This window comes from Watersipora subatra, chromosome 4, assembly GCF_963576615.1.
Source record: "Watersipora subatra chromosome 4, tzWatSuba1.1, whole genome shotgun sequence".
NCBI lineage: Eukaryota > Metazoa > Bryozoa > Gymnolaemata > Cheilostomatida > Watersiporidae > Watersipora > Watersipora subatra.
Window position 1 is genome coordinate 16282184 of NC_088711.1, and position 6983 is coordinate 16289166.

A 6983-nucleotide genomic window follows, 5' to 3' on the forward strand; every position below is an offset into this window, starting at 1 on the left:
TATGCGAAATCTACTACTAACCCTTCGCACGTTGACAAACTGGAGTTCTTACATCCAGAGCATCGCAAAGTCATGGGATACGATGACGCAATTATTGTGCTACAGATGCTGTGTGCAATGACGCTGACGAGAGGTAATGCAGTCGATATATTCAGTCGACTTTAGCTCATGAGCATGGTTGTGCTTCTTTTCTGCTCATTTTGTTAACAAACTGAAAAACCTTTTTGAGTAAAAATGTAACATTTTAGTCTAAAACTGTATAACGATGTATTACAGGGTCTGTAACTATGCTATCTATAGAGACAGTGTATATGTGTATTACAAGGTCTGTAACTATGCTATCTACAGAGACAGTGTATGTGTGTATTACAGGGTCTGTAACTATGCTATCTGCAGAGACAGTGTACATGTGTATTACAGGGTCTGTAACTATGCTATCTGCAGAGACAGTGTATATGTGTATTACAGGGTCTGTAACTATGCTATCTATAGAGACAGTGTATATGTGTATTACAGGGTCTGTAACTATGCTATCTACAGAGACAGTGTATGTGTGTATTACAGGGTCTGCAATTATGCTATCTGCAGAGACAGTGTATATGTGTATTACAGGGTCTGTAACTATGCTATCTGCAGAGACAGTGTACATGTGTATTACAGGGTCTGTAACTATGCTATCTGCAGAGACAGTGTATATGTGTATTACAGGGTCTGTAACTATGCTATCTATAGAGACAGTGTATATGTGTATTACAGGGTCTGTAACTATGCTATCTATAGAGACAGTGTATATGTGCATTACATTGTCTGTAACTATGCCATCTGCAGAGACAGTGAATATGTGTATTACAGGGTCTGTAACTATGCTGTCTGCAGAGACAGTGAGTGTATATGAATCAAACTCAATAACTCTTTATTGTCAAATTGAGCCATTTGACTACCATAAGTGCCACAGGTGGTACCGACAGTCAATTGACGGCTCCATAAAGGTAGGTACTATTTGTTTGAATTTAAGCTTTTATGGAGGTAGTTAACTATTTTATATCAAAGTAAAATTTCAAGTTTGAAGAAGGCCGGGCTTTTTAAATCTTGTGATCATTAAAAAATGATGTTGTATATTGTAAGCGATGCTTTAGTCGTATTCGCAACAACGCTGAGTAAGTACCAAGATAAAAGATGACTCACCTTTTTAGTAGCTAGTACGCATCCTCGTATAAGACTTGTATAGTTTCTTACATTTGTAGTCAGTCATAACATTGACACCATGGGAACACAACTCTCATGTTTGGTTACTTCACATTTATGAAAGCTTTGAACTAGTATATAGTAAGTACAGTTTGGGCTAAACACATGTACAATGTTTTAACATTAAAAAACATTCCAACGTTTAAACACTATTATTCTAATGTTTTCAGTTCCAGCGAAAATTGACCAAAATTTAAACCAACATAAGTATTAGGTCATGTGTTTTAATTGGTTAAGCAAACTACCATATATGGTAAACTCAGACCTATATTTGATGAGACTTGTGCAAATGTCGACGATACCAAACTGTATATGCATTCTTGATTGTTCAATTAGATTAAGACATCTATTATTTTACACAGGTAGTAGCTGAGGGCTCCTATCTTTATGAACCAACAGCTCCAATCCACGTCAATGACTTAGTCAACCCACAGAATTTATCTCTAAATCATGACAACATTTTTTCTATCCCCTGTCAACAATCTTACGAGACAACTAGCCCAGCCCCTACGCCTAACGTAACAGCGCGGAGCAATAAAAGTATGACCACTCCATCTCTCTCAACCAACTCAATCTTATCAATGACTTCAACCGAGACCTCCACTTCTACACTGCCAACACCGATGACTCACTTATCAGCTGCTACACAAGTGACAAGAGACCCTATGAGGGTGGAAAAGTACTATCCTTCTAGACACGAGACATACTACATGTTGACTATTGCTAAACTAAACAAGGGGGATGAAGGTAGATATTTCTGTCAGTACTACTGCGAAGAGTGCGACTCAAGAAAATCTAAGCTAATATTTACAGGTAAGTTGTATCGTTTTCTTGTGGTAAGTTACACTATCTTTATAAAAAAACACAGTTTATCATTGAGTAGAGGTTGTTGGTCAAAAGTAAGACACAGGAGTTATCCTCTATTGTATGCGAGCAATCCCTTAAATATCGAGTACTATTGAATGCCCGGCGTTGCCCGGGTAATAAAAGTCTGCAAAGAAAACTTATTTTTATTCAACATACATGTATAACAAAAGTTACCATTCTAACTTTTAAACTTTGAATCATGAGGAAATTGTTTGTACATGTCAAATAAATTGAGAAACAAAATAAAACAACTATAAAAGTGTTTAAATGTAAACTAATTAGCAAGTAATTACTAAACTAAGTCTGTTTTGCTACGATTACAATAAAAGATGATTTGGTAATAATACAATTAATACGAGCTAAGAAAACAAAACAAAAATCCTTAATAGGTTGAATTAATAATAACGATTCGTTGCATAGAGGTGTGTGTGTCTATAAAAAAAGGTTACTGTTCTAGCGGAAGATATTCATCAAAACATCGAATACTACGATACTGGTACCCCTCTATACTGGCACCTCTCAATACTGTTACCAATGAGATATCAAACTGTTTTTGTGTGAGCGAACAACGAGAAAATGTAGTGGCTATACCTACTCAAGATTGTCCGTTTGAAAAGTATTTGCCTTTACCGATTTAGAAATTTAACCTTACGAAAACCGGGAAACAGAAGTTCACAAAAAGCTAAAAAAGCACTGTGTTTCATAGAGTTATAGAGTTTCAATTGATAACTCTATGAACTCTATCGTGTTTCCAAGAGTTCATAGTTTCGATTATTACATCATTTAGGAGTACATAGTAAAAGCTATGAATAGTAAGATCATTTGTGGACTCCTTGATAGACCACAGTATTACAAACTCGCAGTTGCAATTGTCGTGAGTTCAAATCCAGCAGGATGCGAGATTTTAATTCCAAGATTTTAATAGCTATAGCCGGACAAGCAGATATCCATACAGACGAAGACAGACGACAGACTTTGGGAAAAATATGTGTAGGTGGTGTGCGCGTAGCTTACTGCAGGCAGAGGCTGCGCGCGGTTTGTGCAGTATTCTTGCACAAATAATAGCTCTGTGATCTTAGCTGAACATGTCTGAGTCAGTGACAAAAGAACCTTGATGATTGGAATCATGCCCAGTCCGCAGGTAGCAATTTAAGGTTGGATGACTTTGTTAGAAATTCAAACCCAACTTGTTGTTTACTAGGTCAGGTATTCTAGAGCACGGCCACAACTGTTCTTTAGCATGTCATCTATACTCATCAGTTTAGGCACCACCTTTTTTATACCAGACAGACTTTGAGAAATATATATATATATTATATGAATATATATATTATATGAATATTGCTTAATTGTAGTGTTTTGTTTGTTTTTACAGCTCCCGCAACTCTGGGCTCTTTGAGATTGTCATCTGAACCAAATAGAGAATTTGTTGAAATTGATCAGGTAGTGAAGTTGACTTGCGAAGTGACCTCTCGACCTCAGGCAATACTGAGGTGGATATTAGTTTTGGTAAGTGAAAAAGTAACGGCATTCATTTGCATACCAATCAATCTAACATGACAAAAACCTACATAGTTTTTCAGTGTTACGAACATTTAACAAAATGAAAGGGCGTAAAAAGTTACTATAATTATTAATTGATTCATAATAGTAGAAGTTTTCTGTATATGTTTTTGTGCTGCAATTCTGCGTCAGCGGTATAGATTTATGATTAGAACTAGCTAAAAAAACTCTCGGAAAAAGGCATTAATAGCTGAAACATTTTTGTGTTGCAAAGAATTTGAAGCAAACAGGAGAATATGTTAAAAAATGTCTTAGAAACCATTTGAGACATTGTAAGGATACGTGATGAAATCTGTGAACAAATACATGTTGGTCTGCTGCTGTATATCAGTGAGTTGTGGCTACTTACTTCTCGCTATGTTCTCTCAAAATCATTTCACCATATAATAGTTTTAGGAACTACAAATCATAATCTTCAAAAAAACTTCAATGCATTGACTATTTGATCTATTCATTATCATGAACTGGACAAATTCAATTCCAATGGATTTTGCTTTTATAACTTATTCTACATTTATGCGAGAAATTTTCTTTATTCAAAATTGATGGCCATATTATTCATCTCACTATTATCAATATCAGGTTGTGTTACAGTCTTATCAGCAATTTCAACAAATCAGATTTGAGCTGATGTTATCTTATGGTAAAAACATGTACTGTCAGTTTGGATCATGCCTGCAACATACACTGAACCATTTCTTCTTTTGTGCAATACTTACCATCAATACTTACATATGTAGATCAATGATCTCTGATTCTTGTGGGCTTATATAAAAAATACTCATAGACCTAAATTTTAAGAAGAAACTACAGTAAGACTAAGTATGATGTCTAATGACTGGTCTGCAGTTTAACTGAACTTATTCTAATATAATGTTAACATATCATGGGGAAACAAATCTTAGATGATAGTCACACTTTTTTCAAGATACTGTACTTAAAAATTTTTAACTTTCCAAGTTTATATAAAACTCTTATAACTTATAACAGGCTTTGAACTTCAATGCTTTTTTTCTGTACCATACAATGATTAATTAACTTGTAATCTTGTCAAACAAGTTTATATTGAAAATAAAAATATGACAATGAACCCATTTATTTCACGTGTAATAAGAGGTCTTATATAGTAGCATGTTAATTGCTTGTAATTATTTGTAAGAAAATGAGTAATGCTTGCAGCCTGCTTACAAAAAGTAAAATGATAACAGCTTTTGATTGGTTCACAATAAACTAAAGGAGCAGTCTTGTTGTTGGTTTGCAATAAGAAGGTACATTGAAAAAAGCTTGCAATTTTGTAATAATTACTTCAATAGTACTAGGAGGATGGCTTGTGATTGGCTTAGAATAAGAAAATAGAATAAGGTTTGCTTCTGATTGGCTTACTGTGAGATGAACATCGTATCTTGATAGTTTATAATAATTAATTTTCTGAGCATGGCTTGTTATTGGTTAATGAAAAGAAAGCATAATGAGGATGGCTTGTGATTGGTTAACAAAAAAAAACATAATGAGGATGGCTTGTGATTGGCTTTCAGTAAGTAAGTGTGAAATAAATGGAGCTCAACTGGCTTACAAGTCTGATAACATGACTCGTAATAATAAGGTACATTGAGGACGTCCTGTTGTTGATTCATTATTAGGTAGTTTTTGTGAAAATCATCGACTTTTGTCTTAGAATGTTTCAATGAGTTACGTTCACTTCTTTCTGTCATAAATGCTGGTTGCTGTAGAATGGAGTCAGTGTACCTCACTTAGAAAATGTGCTGCCATCCAGAGTTGTCCGTAACCCAACCAACAGCCTTTTTACCGTTACTTCCATATTGCAGTTTAAAGGAGGAAATGTAAACAAAAATCCAGTAGTCATATACTGTCAGGTAACTTGGTCCATCTAAATAATATTATCTTCATGTAAATAAATACATTAAATTACATTTAATTTACTTATTTTAATTTTATCAATTCGATTACATTTAATTGCTATTGGTTGATTTGGTTCTGTTTAATAGAACCGGATAAAGTGGCCTTGACATCTGCTAATTTTGTTGCAGTGATTTACAATGTTATATTTATTCCTCAGCTGATTGCTAGTAATGAAATTTGAGACGCATTTTGTATAAAATTATAATAAGGTTTATATAAGAATACAATGCTTCTAAAGTAAACGGTGATGTGTTCTGTCTAATCGACAGCTTCAAATAAATACACACAGAAATAGTGTACAAGTACAGCTGAAGAAAGTGAAAGGTGTCTAATACGTTTGGAATATAAATGTATGAAATACATCTTGCAACTGAGTAACAAAAAATATTATTCTTTGAGAAAAAATATTGGTTATGTTATGCTACGTTTCTCAATAACTTAAAGTTTATAATGTGGTTATTTCAAAGGTTTGAATTACTGAGTCCTCCAGGGTTTGAGTAGCAGTAGTAGTTTATTCGTAGCTTGAGATTAGACTGATGAGTACAGAATGTGATTTCATTTATATAGCAGTTTGTTAGTTTTATAGCTAGAAAAAGCATAAGTATCAAAAAGCTTTAATGAATGATAACAATATAGCCTTTAGCTTTTCAATAATAGAATAATTGATTTCTTTGCTTTCAAATATCTCAACATGCCACCTTCATGTATTCACACAAATTCAACTTTTTTGTATGAGAATGTCATATACTATAATATGATATCACATTGTGTTACTAATGTCAAGGATGGTATGTGAGTGTCATAAAAGTTGTATGTATTTCTGTCAAAACACCTTTAAACACGTTCATGGTTAAACTTACCAGCAATCCTTCTTACCTTGTCTAGTAACTTCATCATTGGTTAGCTGCCTCAGAGCAACTAAAAAGCTGGTTCGCACTGTATGTAGAAGTTGTCCTCCCGTCGATTTTTTAACGATTATATGAGATATGTCAAAGCGGATATGTCAGGATACATTGCAGGAAGCTGACAGCCTGTGCAAAATGCCCCATTCTGGTGATAGTGACTAGCTGTCATAGAATGCTTAATCTATAGTTTCTTTTATGATAGTTGCTGCGGGACTAGCATTTCATCGTTTTGGGGACAGCATCGTGTAATGAGAACACGTCACGGACTACTTGCCGATGTAAACACAAATAGGTTTGTGCTGGCGTGAACGACGTTATCACAAATGACCACCAATGTTTTGTAGGATTAACGTCCACGTACTGCGATCTAGTGTGAACTAAACTTAGAGTTCAAAGGTCAACTAATGGCTGGGATTATTTCGTGTAAAAGATCTCATTGTCTTAGATCAATGCTAGTAAGAGGCTATGCCTTTCTGTATGGTA